At 34.9% G+C, this 16,841-nt stretch overlaps 1 protein-coding gene across 4 annotated transcripts in view; it reads right to left on the reverse strand.

Moving 5' to 3' along the window:
- LOC129245070 (tafazzin) overlaps positions 1–16,841 on the reverse strand; it is a 36,347-nt gene that overhangs the window by 7,577 nt on the left and 11,929 nt on the right. The gene's annotated exons all lie outside the window — the stretch shown is intronic.

Here is a 16,841-nt window from a genome sequence, read left to right on the forward strand (position 1 = left end):
GAGGCGACGATAAATATATTTAGAACAACCTTAAAACCGTCTAGTCGACACAAGAACAACAACAGTGACAACAATGACGAACACGATAAGCGCCGTCCAAAAGAGTCGATGATGCTGATACGGGTATTGTAAAGTGCTCGTACAATAATAAGACGTTTGTATGGGTCAGTTTATTTGTTGCATGTGCAACAATAATTACTACAACAATAACAAATACAGCCTAAAAGGGTACTTGTGAATAAAAATAGGAATATCATAGTGAATAAATTTGCTTAATAATAAAAAGGCCAATTGATGGCAAGGTTTTTCACAAATCTAAATTAGAAGAATTAAAGCGTAAGATATACATAAATAGCGGAATAAATAGAATATGAACATATTTTAAAAGAGTTTGGGAAGGAAGTTATTTGCATATTTGCAATATAAATAGATACGTTTTCATAGCATATGCAAAAAAAACTCGTAGCCTCATTAAATGCAATACAAAATCAAAACGCTTGTGGGTATACATACATACATATGTATGTATGCAGTCATGTAATATGTGGACATATGTATGTATGTAGTGTAACTGTATATTTTTCCAAAACTATAGTTTTAACATTTTTGTTTTGTATTTAATTTTTTTATGTTTTTTATATAAAGCTAGAGTGCATTCTACAGGAAAACAAAACAAAGAATCCAAAGCTCCAAATTTCGCACAAAATTCAAAAACATTTAACAAATTTCTCCAAAAAAAAATAAAAAAAAATTTCTAAAAAACCTGGAAAATTCTTAGTACGTCGTTTTATTAGTTATTTAATTTTAATATATAACAAAGTGCAATTTTGAAGTTTCTCAAAGGTTTCGTTGATTTTTGTTAATTTTTCACCATTAAGGTGTCAAGCATTGTGGTTTAAATTTTGTGGGGTTGCTGAATTTAAACGTGAACGTACAGCCTTGAAGGCGATCCACGTCAACGACGTCCAAAAACAGCAACAACACCAGAAATCGTAGAAAAACAAAAAATATCGTAATGGAAAATTATCAAGTGACTGAAAGAGATTTAGTAGAAGCCTTCGGCACCTTATTGGGCAGTGTAAGCAGTGTTTTGACTGAATTATTGGGTTTCAGAAAGCTTTGTGCAGAATGGGTATCGCATTCGCTAACAATGGAACAAAAACACATTCGAATGGCTCTTTCTCAGCAAACATTTAGAGCATTTTCGAAAGGATATATTGAGTCTTGGACCCATTGTCATGATCCTAAATCGAAACAAGAGGCTAAAGAGGTAGGTGAACCTGCTCCGAAACGAGGTCAAGCCCAGAAATCGGACATGAAGGTGTTAGCATCAGTTTTTTGGAACGCAAAAGGAATTTTGTTGGTAAATTACTTGCAAACTGGTAAAACAAATAAATTCTGAATATTATTGTAACCAGCTGAAGAGAAAAATTCGTGTTCAAAGACCCAGTTCACAAAATAAATTATTTTTCCATCAGACCAATGCACCATGTCACAAGAACATTTTGGCAATGGCTAAAATCAATGAATTAAAGTTCGATTTTTAGAGCATTCACCGTATTTATCAGATTTGGACCATAGCGATTTCCATCTGTTTCCAGACGTAAAAAATGTATGCGTGGAAAGCATTTTTCATCAAATGTTGAAGTCATAATAGGTGTGGAAGAGTATTTTGCAGCCCTTCTAGATTCTCACTTTAGGGTTAGAATTCATAAATCTAGTTGAAACAAGTGTATTGATGTTCAAGAAGACTATACTGAATAATAAAATGTCTTTCAAACCATAAAATTGTGTTTTTCTTATCGAACCGCAAAGCTTATTAAACAACCTAGTAAATAACAGAAAATATATAAAATAACTGAAAGATTTCATATATTTCCAAAACGCCATTGAAAATCAAAATCAAAAACAAAAATTGCAAATCTTCGATAGGGTGATTAATTTTGTGCCATCTTGTAACTATAACTATAACTTACTGTAAAAGCTACTTTAATACAGAAGAGGAGAATGAAGGATTAGCTAGAAGAAGACTTTACACGCTTGGTAGTGCATCTTAAACTAACGAAGTTAGCTTAACTTATAAAAGCCACAGGATGGTTTAAAAGGGATCCCATAGTGTAAAGAAGAAGGTCCAGTGGTATCACAACGGACCTACGACAGGTCTATGTGTGTCATATTGGCAGCCACCAGACTTACCTACCTACCCTACCTACCATCGCATGACATGGTAAACATAGGTTGTCCATTCATAGTTGGCTGAAGCAATAACAAAGAGCAAAAACAACAAAAGCTCTTGTGAATACCCCGATTACTAATGTTTCCCCTCCTCTCAGCTTTTGTTATTCCCACCGATACTAAACAGCGGGTTGACTCACGTGTCTTTGTTATGTTTTGATCAAAGCAAACACGACCGTGAGTACATTGACTGCACGTCGCGGTATTTTGATCAGTGCATTGCCTACACTTTGCTTTCTATAAATACCTTAGTAGCACGCACATTTACTTATCTAACTGATACGATTAACGTATCGTTTTAGTATGTAAGTACGTGCATGTGCACACACACACAGAAATACTCGCACTTCATTTATTCGGGTGCCAATAGGCTGCTGAATTTGGCACAAAGAATACTGCGCACATAGTACTCCTGAAAAAGTAACTTTGCTTATCTTGAGATACGAGATTTATTTTATAAAAAAGTTATAAAGTTCACCTGGTAATATATGTAAGTGATAAACAAAAGAATGATGGTAATATAATACTGAGTGGTGGAAAAAGAGTTATCACATTTGAAAATAGTTCAGTAAATAAAATAACAATATCTGTAAACATATTTCTAACTCTTTCAAATATCACGTTCTCAGCAAAATAATTTCTGGAATTATCCAGCAGATTGTTTGCTGAGCATCAGCAACAGAGTATTACGAAAGTAGCAGGATTGCAATACACTCTAACCTTCCTTGACTTGTGAGCATTGAATATATTTAACACGTTTTAAATAGAGGTCTTAACCATTAATTGAGCTTTTCCGTTACTAAATGCAATAAAACATGCAAATTTTTACAGAAAAGCTGCTGAATAAAACCTGAATTAAAATGCTTTAATGTCGATACAGCATAACCTCTATTACCCGGACGCTTTCCTTGAGCGGACATTTTTTTCTATACCAGATCTTACGTATCGGAAGAAGTTACCTCCTTTTGAGTGGGACGGATAAAAGCTGACTGACGATGAGTGCCCGCCCAAGGGAGGTTTCACTGTAATAGGTAGAATTAGCAAATACAACTAACACTAAACAACTAATCACCCAATTTGGTTTTTGAATAACTTTTTTACTAAATAAAAATTATGGTGGCCGCGGTAGACGAATGGGTTGGTGCGTGACTACCATTCGAAGAATCTGGGTTCGAATCTCCGAAAAACACCAAAATGAAGAAGGAGTTTTTTCTAATAACGGTCGCCCTCGGCAGGCAATGGCAAAACTACGAGTGTATTTCTGCCATGAAAATATCTACCGTTCGCTGTCGGCATAAAACTGTAGATCGCTCCATTTGTGGAACAACATCAAGATACACACCACAAATAGGAGGAGGAGCTCGGGCAAACACCCAAAAAAGGGTGTAAGTGCCAATTATATACATACATATATATAGGATTTTCCAATAACAGGTGTTACAGCTGAATGGACTGCGCTATCGAGAGATGATTAACGATTTTTTATGGCCGGAATTGGATGGTATTGATCTGGACAACGTTTATTTTCAACAAGACGGTGCAACGTGCCACACAAGCAACGAAACCATTGATCTTTTATGGGAAAAGATTCCGGACCGTGTTATCTCTCGAAGAGGTGATCACAATTGGCCACCGAGATCTTTTTTCTTTGGGGCCACGTGAAAGAGAAGGTCTACGCCAACAGGGTCAACTCAAGAATTCGTGAGGCTATCGAGGACATAGGGCAGCCACTTTGCAATTCGGTTATGGAAAATTTCATGAAAAGGATATTGTCCTGTAAGCGTGGTCGTGGTGGTCATTTGCCTGACGTTATTTTCCACTATTAGCGGCATACCTTCCTCTTTATAATGAAATAAACATCCGATCATTTATATTAATAAAAAGCATTTTTCTTTGAATATGAAAATAACACCTCCTATTAAAAAACCCTATATAAATAAAAAAAAATTATTAATTATGCTTGTCTGTTTGTGTGCTGCAGATCCCTACTTCACAACTGTAAAATATGATTGACGTACGACGCCATTTGCAAAAATTATAAACCTTCCATGATTCAATTTGTGCCACCTTGTATATGTATGACCATAGTTGTCCCGTTTTGATAACCTTCATAAAAACCTTTTATAAAAATTATAAACAAAAGTTTTTAAGTAGAAAAAATTATTCAGTTTTATTGAGATTTATGAACGTTTAAAAAAATGCTAACTAAGTATTGATAAGAATTTCAGAATGATCAAATTTGTTTTTATTATCAGCTCGTTAAGTTTCACTCATTCAATCAGTGAAATTTAAAATATACATATGTAAATGTCCTACAATGTAGTAGTAGGCTTCATGATTATATTTTGAATAGAAATGATTTTTTCCAATTGCACAAATCTGGTCACAAATTTTGAGAGTTTATCTTGATACCAAGGAAAAGGCGTTCTAAGCTTAATTAAACGCGATTTTAAAATTTGCTTGCTTTATTCACTCTAAAAAAGCCTTTTTACTATATAGCTTTAATAGATCCATAGAGGTATTCACCAAATCGAACGAATCGACCGGCACTCATGCGAAAGAGCTGATTAGCTTAACCCCTTCGGACCTCATGTGCAGAGTTATGCACATAATGTTTAAAGCCTTATAATATTTTTATTTTACTTTGTTGACAACACTTGGGACCTAATGTGCATAATTGTGCACATACCGGAAAATTCGGAAAACTTAATAAATATGTACGATTTTTCACACATTTGTTTTTATGATGTCCTTCTTACTAATAATTAGTAAGAAAATAATTTTATTATCCATTAACAATAATTCAGGTCTAACAAAATATGTACACTTAAAGCAAAAGTAGCATTTATTGGAAGAGCTAATATCATTAAACAGGTTGGGTCAATTTCTGTTGTAAGTCTACCGCACTTATAACGTAACCCTGCATTGATTTCAAAAATTTCTCTATTTCTGAGTTAAGGGGGTCTTCTACCGTCACGGTTTGAAAAAATCGATTTTTTTTTTTAGATTTTTTAAAAGCTACTAATGTTAAGAGTATGCTATAAAGAGGGTTTTATGAAAAACATGTTCCTTCATGAGCATTTCGGGGAGAATACATGCATGCTGCAATCATGTGTTATACCAAACTTTATCTTTAAACGCCTTTTCCCGAAAGTTGACTTTTTTCAACTTTCTGGTCACACATCTACTATAAATATTTGTCGAATTCATTCCATCTTTTTTCCAGTTATTCAGTGAACATCTCGCTATGTTTTCCCAGACCACTTTTTTCAATTTTTGATTAGTTTAATTTTGCGGGCCTCTAAAGTGTAAAAAAAAGAGGAAATTTTCAAACTTTTTTTTTAAAATCACGCATTTTTTACAAATTTCAAAATATTTAAAATCGCCACTGGGAAAACATAGCCAACGCTACACTTTATGATAAAAAAAAAATTTTTTTTGATTTCAGATAAGTAAAATGGTCGATCGCGTGCAACAAAGTCGCCTAGGACATTTTTACAAGGGCAACCTCGAGGACGGTTCAAGGACACAGGGCCAAAGAATTCGATTTGAAAAATATATTTTTAAATAGTGCAAACTTGAGCAAATTAAATAAAAAAAATCTGATTTCATTATCTCAAGTGGTTGCTTTGTAATTAATTCCCAAAAATAGGCCCGAGATTAAGGCGCGACGGTAGAAGACCCCCTTAAGTTTTAAAAATGTATATGACTTAATTGACGTTTTCACTGCATTGGGGAAAAGGAAATACATTATTTTCTCGGTAGATGGCTGTAGGGATCGATATGTCGGAAAGTATCGAACAAATAATTTAAAGTTTATCCTCGTTGTCAAGGTGACATTTCACACTAATAAAAATTGTTATTACAGGGTGTTGACGATGGAAATCAACAAACAGAAAATTCGGTACATTTTACAATTTTTTTTTTTTTCTTTTTGATAAAGACGAAAATGCGAAAATGCAAGCTGAAATCGTGAAGGTTTTTATGATACTGTAACAGCTAATTACGTACAATTTTGGTTTCGTCAATTTCGTTCAGCAATTTTTAGTCTTAAAGACACTATCGATAAAATCACAGAAATAATCGAAGTTGACTGGCCTGTTAGTAGTCGTAGCACGGCCAGGAGCTAAAGATCACCCATAAACAGTTTTATACCATTTGCGCAAAAATATCGGATGTATTTTTCCTCAAATTAATACATAGGGTGTTTTTTCAAGAGCTTGAGAACTTAAAGTGATAATATATACAAAACAGAAATATTGTTGGAATTAATTTTTTTTTATTATAGTCTGGTAGATTTATTTTTGAATATAAAATCCGGCGGCCATGGCTACGAGTTACATAGTACATTCGATCAGTCCAATTGACGTCATGGTAGATGGTTTATTGCAATAAAATGATTGTTAAGCGCGCGTATGGCAATTTGCGCCGTCTTGTTAAAACTGAATCGCGTCGGTTTAGCTGAATAGTTTCTGGAAACCAAAATTCAGTCAGCATGGCTCGATAGCGCTCGCCATTTATCGTAACGGCAGTGCTTTCCTTATTTCGAAAGAATGTCAGTGTTCTATGAGATTCGCAAGGGGTTTTTTTGTTTTTTGTTTCAAAATAAATTTCCACAGTTGCAACGTATTGTTCGAGAGTTAAACGATTCATGATGATTTGCCAAACCTTACTGAACAGTATTGTAAAACACAACAAAGTTTGTCTTATTTGGGTGTCTGGACATTGTGGTCTTACAGGGAACGAGTTGGCTGGTAGACTGGCTAATGACGGCTTTGCAAGCATACCACTAGGCCATGAACGCTTTCTAGATGTCAGTTCTGCATTCGATTCAACCATGGATTGACGTTGGTCTTAGTTGGACTTCTGCAGAGGAGCCAGGTGCTTTGTCAAAGAGCCGAACATAGTACTGGTGGGTGTACAACGCGATGTAATGAGTATGGATAAAGTTGATACTCTTCCGAATCTCCAATGATTCTTCAATGAATCCAAAAGATGCGCGGAAGGGCGACCTCAACCCAATTTTTTTGTCTTATCATTCATAATGTATCCTATGCTATCTCTCTATTCGTTCCACTGGTGCTGTTGTTGTAGCAGTATAAACATTGCCCATACATTCGCATGCTGCTGAAGTGACAGTCCTTAGCCGAAAATAAATCCGGGTCATTCCGGTAACGTAGTACCGCCTGTTATGGCAACGATTCCTTCCACTGTAATCTATCCGGGTGTAGTACCATGGTCTTCTTACTTGAGTGTTTGACTTATCCAAACCCCCACAAATCTAATCTTGTCATTCTCAGCTGTCAAACCATAGTTATCGATACCGATAGTTCTCATGCGATGAAAAAAACCACCCTTTATAATAAATAATATAAAAAGTTGTAATATATAACAGCTACTCTATCTTCAATCAACATATGTACATCTCTTACAACAGTTTTAATTAAAAAGCGACGATTAATTGCTTTTAAGTGGTTTGGCACTAGCCTGTCAGGCCATTCAATTTGGCGAATACCCTTAATGCTATTAAAATATATCAGTGTACGTTGAGAGATCCATTCTGGCATGCATTCAAACCAGACAGAAGGAGTTCGGCGTCACACGTGGCTCAATTACGTTCTGGATACTGTAGCAGATTAAACTCCTACTTATACAGAATCGACCCCGACATACTAAACATATGTCCGGCATGTGAAGGCACCCCGCACAATACTAATTACCTTTTCACATGCCCCATCAAACCCATTCATCTAACACCCCTCTCCCTCTGGACCCAACCTGTCGAAACAGCCAGTTTCCTGGGCCTACCGTTAGATGAGCTAGACGAAGACGACCGGTGATTACACTACACTGACAAGGCAAAGTTACTACTCGTACTACAACAACAGTTCGACGTAGTGCTGTGAATTTTTCTTCGGTGTTTTTATCCGTTCAAGGTTTTGTGATCTTATGAACTTAGGTCTAAAATATTAGATTTAAATAATGCATAGACAATTTATCAGGTACTGAGTTACTTAATTATCATGGTTCTGTAAGAGTTGACTCCAATGGAATAATTAATTAAATTGCCAATCAAGTTATGGAAATATTTTTTTATTATAATTCCAAGTATTTTCTTCTATATCTTTATGGAATTATCCTTTTTTCAAGTATAATTTATTTACATATCATATAAATAGCACTCTTTTTTGCGCGCTACACATATTAGAGCTTAAACTAAAAAAAAACTCTCATTGGCAATTGCCTATAATCGATAAGCGAGATAAGTGGTGATATTATCCACAACTATTTATTTAAATTGTGTTAATTAATATTATTTATAACATTTAAGCGCATATGCAACGGCGCGTTTATGGTTTCAATCGTTTCACAGAATCGCTCTCTACGTGACGTCACACTTGTGCAATTGATTCGTGCGTTGTTTTGGTAATCTTCTTTTTCTTGGATTCTTGGGCACATTCCACATGCCCCTCGAATGGGCACAATCTTATATTCTATCATTCTTGCGTGAGTGCCAATTTAGACTGATTCACTCAGCGAATAAAGATTAGATGGCATCTTACGCAATATGGCGTGGGAGTATAAAATAAGGTTGCACTTGCCTATGAAGCGGACAATTGAATGAAGGCAGATCGAATATGAAAAGAGCACTGCTGTCGAATACTACAATGTCGATGTTACTGAATTTGCTGTATTTTGCAACGGGTGTCCACAAATTTCATTATTGTGCCGCAAATGGAGCATATATGTACATACATACGTACTTACATACATGCATACGTGGTTTGTGCGTAACTAAGAACGGGAGTGCATTTCTGCCATGTCAAAAAGCTCGGCCAAGCATCTAACAAAGAATATGTGCGTCAATGCATGCATGCACTTGATCAAAAAGTTCCCGGAATATATTCAGAACATTCAAAATACAAGTTTATTCCCCAAAAACAATATTATCGCCTTCAAAGTATTCCCTATTAACTGCAACGCACTTATGCCAGCGTTTCATCCAGCTCTCAAAACATTTCTGGAACTCTATTTTCAATATAGCCATCAGAGCCGTCGTCGATTTTTTCATTACTTCCTTTCAGCTGTTAAAACGGATTCCCCGTAGTGGTTGTTTGACTCGATCAAACAGAAAAAGTTCGCAGGGAGCCATGTCAGGTAAATTCGATGGCTGTTGGATGGTATTCGTTTCGTTCTTGGTCAAAAATTCACGGATAATGATGACACTGTACGACGGAACTTTATCATAATGAAAAATCTACGAGTAGTTTTCCCACAAATTCGATCGTATTTGGCCAATTGCCTCACGTAAACACCTCTTAACATGCAAATAATAGTCTTTATTAACTGTCTGGCCTTCTGGCACAAATTTGCGGTGTACAAAACCGTTGTAATCCATAAAAACCGAGAGCATCGCTTTCTTTTTCGACTGAAATCGTCGTGGTTTTTTGGTATTCGTTCATTTGGAGTTATCCACTCACTCGTCTGATATCTGTCGTACTTATAAACCTCTCCAGTAATGATGCACTTGATGAATGTTGGATCGAATTCAGACAAAGAAATCATGCTTTTGGCGATATCAACGTGGTCCCTTCTTTGCATGAAATTCAGGTCTTTTTGGACCAACTTTGCAGCAAAACCCTCATTAACTACCATGTCCTGAATGGATCCATAGGCGATGTTCAAGTCCTTTGCCAGCTCTTTGATGGTTATTGAACAACTTTTTTTCTCTTTATTGATGCTTCCCCCAGTTTTCGAACGATCTATGGACTTACGATCTCTTCTGAAGCGTCCATGCTAGTATGTCTCTATTTCCTTTAGAACATCATTACCGAAACAGTTTCCCAGTATTTCTACGGCTTTCGCACCATTGAATTCATTTTTAATGCAAAATTTAATACAAACTCGTTTAAAACTGGAAAAATCGAGAACACGTACAGAGATAGATTTACACAAAACGCCGTAACTTTTACAAATGTAAAGCCATGGCTACAAAATTTTGGCAAGAATGTTAATCATAGATGTGGTCACCTAATAAAAAACAGAACTCAAATCAGTTGACTTAGGGCGTCGCCTGGCGGTTGTTCCAGGAACTTTTTAATCAAGCTGGTATGTACATATTAATATGTCTAACTAATAGTGCAAGTGTGAAGGCATTAATAGTGGAATGCCCCCGCAGTCTGTTCCCAAGCGAAATGCCATATACGATTTTGACCCAGATTTTTAATTATGAGTAAAGCATTTCTTTGTACTTTCATACATACAGTAGCGCGCACTAAAATCCAGACATCTGTGTAGCGATAAATTATAATTGAATTTTAACGGAATATAGGTGACTCGCTGAGAATTTAATGCCTTCAATAGGACAACTCTATTCACAACAAGACGAGTTAATTTTATGTGCCATGTCAATGGGCCAAATGTGTACGGATTCTATTAAGTAGTAAGACTATAGGTAGTTTGTAAGTTTTTTTTAACTTTTTCGCCCTTACCTTTATTTATTCCTTATCAGTGCTAAGGATTATTTGTGGCGGAGAAACGGTATTTTGGCCAAAGAATGGTCTGGAAATAGTCCCAATCTCAACCCGTTCGAAAATATTTGGTACAATTTGAAGCTAAAAGTGACGAAAAGGAAAACCAAGATGCTATCAGGAGCTAGATGTCATTAGCGAAAATGTTTGGTATGATGGCATTACCGACGAAACCATACAAAATTTAGTTGACTGCACATAAAACAGAGGACCAACTAAATTAGAATTTTTCTCAAATTAATTAGAACTTCCAAGCAGCGAAAATATTACTTTAAGGGGGTAGTATGGTTAATTCGGTGTAAAACAAGCATATTTTTCGAAATTTTTTTTGTCGACACAGTTGATTTATTCAAAATTTTAAAATTACTTCATTATAAAGTCATATTTAAAGAATATTGTGTGAAATTTTCATTGATTTTTATGAAGAAATGAGTTGGTGGCAGCGAATCTTCGCGGACGTCTCATAAAAAAGTTTTATTGCGGTGTCCCTCAGAACTCATTACTGGATCAACTAAAATCAAAAAACCAAATTGATTTCATCAGCTAATAAAGTTTCGCAGGTAACAACGTCGAATTTTTTTTTTTTTTTTTTTTAATTTTTTAAAGCGCTTTGAAGTCAAAACACCGATTTTTCATAAAAAAAACTTGAAAACTTTGTTGTTTTAAAATATGACAAAATTTAAAAAAAAAAACTCGACGTCATTACCTCGTGAATAAAGTAAAGAAACAAAAAAACCAAATTTGAAAAGAATCGGTGCAGTAGATATGAATCTACAGTGGACACCGACCGTAAAAAAGGCAAGTGTGAGAAAAACGCGTTTAAAGATTTCGGCAGCGTGAAATCCGGTTGGAGAGGTAGATACTTAATCCTTTGTGTCTTTGTCAATTTTACTCCAATGCATTTCAAACTTTCACACAATAATCTTAAGATGTTATAGAATAATTTAAAAAAAAAAAAAAAAATGAAAAAAAAAAATACCATACTACCCCCTTAAGGAATACTCTCATTGAAAGCTATTAAAAATTTAATAAATTCGTTTAATAAATAAATTGCAATTTCCGCCAAACGCTCTAACATTTATTTTATTTTATTTTTTTTTGTTGGAAATTTATAATAAAACAGCTAAGGCATACAGTTGCGGCCAAAATAATAGTAGTGCTAGTACCGCACATAATTTAATATATGTATTTATTATTTTTCGTTATCTTCTTCGTGCTGTATTCTTCTTAAGATATTGATGTATAGACAGAGTTCAAAAAAAAAAGTATCGTTATAACTGTATACATTAGTACTTGGTGACGTAATTTCATTTATTTTCAAGTGTATTGGCTAATGAGTCAGTCAAAATAATTATTGTGCAAAGAGTGAGCATAGAAAAAAATTTACAAAAAGGTAAGTATTACATTTTTTTATGTATTTACACATCATTTTGTGAAAACCTGATTGAAAAATTTTCAGCTGTGGTACGAGGCAAGCACGCACCGCTGAACAGTGCAGTCCTATAAAAAACTAATTTTGAAAGCGAAAGCTTGCAAAGAAGTTGAAGATATTGTGGGCTGTTTACCGACAATGTTTTGTAACGCATAAAAATATAAATCCCAACCAGAGACACGTGGACAGCGTCCCGCATTTACTGCTAAATCAATTAATAGTGTGGTTAGGTATTAAAAAAATAATCCTTTCGCGCCTGCTACTAAAATTAGAAGTGAACTGGATTTGGAGGCAAACGTGGAAACTATTCGTGGAGGTTTGCGGGAGCACAACTTGGCAGCTCATAGCCCAAGAAAAGTGTCATTACTAACTAAAAGGCATGTGGCACAAAAGCTAAAGTTTGCAAATAAGCACTTCGATTGGCCCACCGAGAAATGGAAAAATATTTTGTATACAGATGAATCCAAAATCGATGGTACCAGAGGATCTCGCTAATACATTAGACGACCCGAAATACACAACCACAACTATTAAACATAGAGGATCAAGTATTATGATTTGGGTACGGTTTTTCATTTTATGGTGTAGGACCGATATACTGGATAAAGGAAACCATGGCTCGTTCTGTGAATGATTTAAATATGGAGGATATCGAGCTGCCATATGCTCGCGAAGAAATTCCACTGCTTTAGGTCTTCCAACAGGACAATGACCCAAAGCATTTAAGCAAGTTGACGCAGCAGTGGTTTCAGAGAAATAGGGTTGAGGTTATGAAATGGCTTGCATAGTCTCCAGACCTCGGTCCAACCGAGAATTTGTGGTGCGATACGAAGAAGAAGGCAGTTGCTGATGCTCATCCAACAAATATAATAATAATCAGCTTTGGGAAACAGCTGAGCGAGCATGGAAATCAATACCTAAGGAACGATGTGAAAATCTCATTAATTCGATGCATCGGCGATGTGTTGTGGTAATATCGAACAAAAGATACGCTACTAAATACTAGTTATTGTTATGATTATTTAAGTATTATTTTTCCTTTAAATGTGATGAAAAGAAAAGGTGTTTTTTATTCATGAAAATCGTACTACTATTTTTTTGACCGCAAAAGTTTTGATGCAAGAATGCGTATGAAATTTAATTATTTTTCTAAATTTACTTTCATGAATTTATTATTAACAGTCATAATTCCTTAAAATAAAAACAACAAAAATATTTTGCATAAAAAATCTTATTTCTTCTTCATTTTTTTCCCACAGTGTGTGCACTAAATTATATTGACCGCAGCTGTATGTATGTATATAAGTATATCCATTCTTAAAATTAATTTCAACTCGGTTTCTGGTGACCAAAAATGCAATAAAAATTTTGTAGATTTTTGAGTGTCCGGATTTCCGTGTACGCTACTGTGAACACTTAAACTTTTTTTGTTTTCTGCATATTTTTTAAAAATTACGCTAAAAATGTCGCAGAAATGAGCAAAGGGAAGTGTTTGAGTATTTGCATAGGATTTGAGACAATAAAAAGACAAACGCGCTCGGGAAGGCTATTTAGTATGTAGATATGTGTATTTATTTGTATTGTAGTAGTACGAATGCCCGCGTTACTGCACCTTTTGCCATAATTCACTCGGCCACCTGTCATGCTTGAACTGAGCCGTAATCAATTTGAATCAAGTGGACGAGCATAAACAATTGCATTGACACTGAGAGGAAAGGATATATGTGTGTATGTATGTATGTACATTAGGGCGACTCGCCGTACCTGCCAAGGAATAGCACTGCTTTTTTAAGCGAATAATAAATGTTTAAATATTTTATGACTTGCGCCAAAATGACTTAAGTGCACATTATTAAAGTGAAACTTCGTAGGCGTCGACGGACGAGCGAGAATGGAGAGTAAAATTTCAACGCCATGCAACGTTTTGGGCATTTTCGTTCCGCGAGAGAGAAAAAAGATATAACATAGAGGAAAAGGAGATACACTTTAGGCTATTTTTCCTGAGTTTTTCCTTGTGGTTGCTAATTTAGATTTGAGAAATAACACTGCCTACTGTTTGGCGCTTGTTTGTTGGTGCAAACTTGTAGGAAATATATTTTTGGTGCCTACTGTTTGGGGCGTTTTTGATCCCATTTTTTTGCGTTTTTTTTTTTTGGTGCCTACTTTTTGACGCTTATTTCCGTTTCCTGGATAGTGCTTGTGCGTACTATAAAGTTCTATCCATTCCGGCGTCGGATTTATTGGTATTGCGGTAATTTGTACCGTTGCCACGGTCCTGGAATCGCTGCGTTTGTGCGTGTACATATGTACATACACCGATCGACCCTTCTCCGTTTTTTGTAAATTTTGTCAATTAGTATTCTCTGCAAATGTTGTAAATTTATTTAGATATATATTCTTTCTCTCTCTCTCATGCTCTCTCGGGTCTCTCCCTCTTTCTTTGTCTGCTGTTTCTCTTCTGTTAAGTGTACTACGCTACACGCACTTTTTAGTAAATAAATTGTATTTTTATTCTAAATCATACTGTTTTATGGGTCATGGCATATCTGCCCCGGCCAACTTCGATATTTCGACATTTTCCTTAATATCAAAAATGCCTGAAAGAAATCGATGAATGGAACAAACAAAAAAAAAGGTTAAGGATTTTTTAGTGTGAAATGTCACCTGGACAACAAGCATAAACTTTAAATTGTTTGATCGTTACTTTACGAGATATCGATCACTACAGACATCGACCGAGGATATAATGGATTTCTTATCGCCCAAACTATAATAATATTTAAAATTCATTGCTCATGGACAATGTAAATTTATTTTATATGCATATGTATGTGTATATATTAAATACATACAAATATAAATAGAAGTCATTCGCAGAAATTACCCAAAAATGGCTTAACTTAATCCAAGAATTATATTTTGTATATTAATTCTTTTAATTTGAAAGTAGATGGCCAAGTTGCGATGCTTCGACAATATGAAGTTCTCATGTTACCTGAGCAAATTAGGATCATAATGAATTATTTCATAGAAGAAGCGTATTCATCTTAAATTTGATTGAGTAAAAACGAACTCCTTACTTTTCTACACTTTGTCCCCATAAATTTGAACGTTTGATCCCAAGTCACATTTTTTTTGTTGCATTTTTAAATTGATTACACAGACCTGCGAAATCTCGCTTTTTTACAGTTTCTAAAACCGCTATGGGTGTTTCCTCAAGGTTTTTTTATGCTGAAAATGAAAATGACCTTGAAAATGCTCCAGCACGTGAGGATTTTTGGCAATTTGAGGTTAAATAGTCAAAAAATTTAGATTTTGGCCATTTTTTAAATTTTTTTTGAATGTTTTGAATTCGCCCTTTACAGAGGCGTTAGACATTAGAAAGGTTGAATTTGCATATCTAAAAGCCTCCAATTCAAAATAGAATAACTTTTTTATATTAATCGTAAAAATATTTTTAAAAAAGGACCTTAAAGCTAAAGAGTAGTACTTTGCGATGCCGTTGTGGAAAATTAAAAAAAAAACTGTACTTTGCTCAAAAACAAATTTAAAAATGGCCAAAATCTACATTTTTTGACTATTTAACCTCAAATTGCCAAAAATCCTGACGTGCTGGAGCATTTTCAAGGTCATATTCGTTTTCAGCATAAAAAACCCTTCAGGAAACACCCATAGCCGTTTTAGAAACTGTACCTCGCAGGACTGTGTTATTATACAATATTTAAAGGGCTTTTTAACAATTTCTTATATTTAAGATTTACACGTTGTAATTGCTACATTCTTGTTTGGAAAATTCCTTTGAATACTAGCACCATTTTTTTAGCAATACTCAAAAGGCTGGAACCAGGCTTTATTGAACCTCTTGTGGACTTCACTTCATACACCCAAGTGATGGTAACCTCATCGGAACATGTTCCGTCAATCCCAGTGTTCTTATAATGAAGCCGACAATGTATTCAATCCAGTGCTCGTGGCGACTATACAACTTTGCTTCTGCTGTAGCCCCATTTTTTTTTTCTTTTGTATAGTGTCTTGCAAAACACGGAACATGTTGATATTTTTTTTTCCGCCCATTATCTTATGGCACAGTTTATAACTTGCTTTTGTCATGTTTGTTTAACTAAATTCGTAACAAAATTTAATTAGCTGTTTTTACTTTTCTAACTACCAGGTACACAAGTATAAACATTGCCCTCAAATTACACAACAACCGGAGCAAAAACTATGGTGACTAGAATAAATTTCAACTTAAATAAACTCAATAAGTTAAGCTTGTTTTATTTGTTGGCATACATTCGTGCTATAAAATTGGAAAGGGCATTAGTTATTGCTCTTGTTTGCTTTATTGACTGCCTTTATTATTACCTGTCTGTATTAGTTCATTTACTGAAGCTAATCTTATCATCTACCATGAATAAGTAAATATTAAAATTATAAAAAATAAAAGTGCATATTTAACTTTTAAGCTAAAGAAAACAGACTACAGCCGGGAGGCAAGAAAATAGGATAGAACTTATGTACACATCAATGAAGATATAGACTGTAGGACACAGAAGGAGAGGCGCTGTAGTTGGGCAGGTAGAAACCTGTAAGCACAAAGGTTCACAGCGAAAGAGTTAAATTCTAATATGTAAACTATCGGC

The sequence above is a fragment of the Anastrepha obliqua genome, chromosome 4, assembly GCF_027943255.1.
Source record: "Anastrepha obliqua isolate idAnaObli1 chromosome 4, idAnaObli1_1.0, whole genome shotgun sequence".
NCBI lineage: Eukaryota > Metazoa > Arthropoda > Insecta > Diptera > Tephritidae > Anastrepha > Anastrepha obliqua.